This window comes from Capsicum annuum, chromosome 6, assembly GCF_002878395.1.
Source record: "Capsicum annuum cultivar UCD-10X-F1 chromosome 6, UCD10Xv1.1, whole genome shotgun sequence".
Taxonomy (NCBI): domain Eukaryota; kingdom Viridiplantae; phylum Streptophyta; class Magnoliopsida; order Solanales; family Solanaceae; genus Capsicum; species Capsicum annuum.
In genome coordinates this window covers 176902834-176904602 of record NC_061116.1, presented here as the reverse complement: position 1 = coordinate 176904602, position 1769 = coordinate 176902834, and positions in this window count along the sequence as shown.

Sequence of the window (1769 nt, the reverse complement as noted above, 5' to 3'; positions counted from 1 at the left end):
TACATGTGTATATGTTTTATAAATTAGTATATATATCATTATATATACTAATTTATAAAACATATACACATGTATACGTTAAATATATACTACTTTAGAGTCTATAGAAGATATATACACATATATACGTACCATTCAATATATATGTACTACTTTAAATAAAATATACTACAATATATACACACACTATATATATAGTTATATACTATTTTATAAAATATACACATGTATACGTTAAATATATACTACTTTAGAGTTTATATTCTATATATACACATATATACGTATCATTCAATAGATGTACTACTTTAAAAAATATGCTTCAAGATATATACTACAATATAATGATATATTACTAATTTATAAAACATATACACATGTATACGTTAAATATACCCTACTTTAGAGTCTATAGAAGATATATACACATATATACGGTACATTCAATATATATGTACTACTTAAAATAAAATATACTTCAATATATATACTACAATATAATGATATATATACTAATTTATAAAACATATACACATGTATACGTTAAATATACACTACTTTAGAGTCTATAGATGATATATACACATATATACGTACCATTCAATATATATGTACTACTTTAAATAAAACATATACTACAACATATACACACACTATATATATAGTTATATACCAATTTATAAAATATATACACACATGTATACGTTAAATATATACTCTTTTAGAGTCTATATTCTATATATACACATATATACATACCATTCAATATATGTACTACTTTTAAAAATATGCTACAACATATATACTACAATATAAATGACCCAAACGGTCAAAGAAAATTTTTTTCTTGAAAAATAAATAAATTAAACGGGTCGGTTCTGGGTCGATTAACCAACGGATCTGGATCGGGTTTGGTTCGGACCAAATTAACCGGGCCCAAAAAAATAACCCAATCGGGGACCCAAAACCCTACATCCTGTGGGCTGATCGAGCCGGGCTGCTATGATGGGTCGGGTCGGGCCGTGTCAAACCGGCCTGTTTGACAGGCTTGTAGAACTATATATGAACCACTTGTGTTTTAGCGTGTCTTATAGAATGTTTCATCATACAAATTATTACAAACTACTTAATTTGGAATTTTAATTGAAGAACTTCTAATTAATGAGATGATAATATACATTTTTGAGGAGCCTATGAGGAGTTTTTCAATAACTATCGACTTCGAGTAAAAGATACATATTTAGGATACGTGTTTTCTCATTTTCCTTTTAGTTGAGTTCAAACCAAAGAAGCATATTTCTAATTTTGACAAAAAAAATTGTGTTTTTTTTCAAATCAATTACGTTAGCTATATTGAGGAGTGACAATTGAGCACCATGAATGTACATAAACACCATTGCAACACTTTAATAGTGAAAATTTCTACTGAAGAAGAAGTAAAACAGTAGAAACAGAGAGAAACTTGGAGAACGTGTAATCACATAATTACACATTTTATTATGAGAAGAGAAACTGTAAAACTGATTCAATACAAAGACTTAAGCTGCCTTACAAAGCAATATATCTAATCTGGCAGCTAAGACATAACTAAGACCCTAACTAATTAACTAATCGACTCTAACCAACAGCTCTGCAGCACTAACTGTTTTCTATCATAACTTAGCTAACATATTTCAAGACCCCCCTCAAGTTGGAGGGGAGATATACACAACCAACTTGCGCAAAATGGAGAAATATTTCACACCAGTCAAGGCTTTTGCGAAGATGTT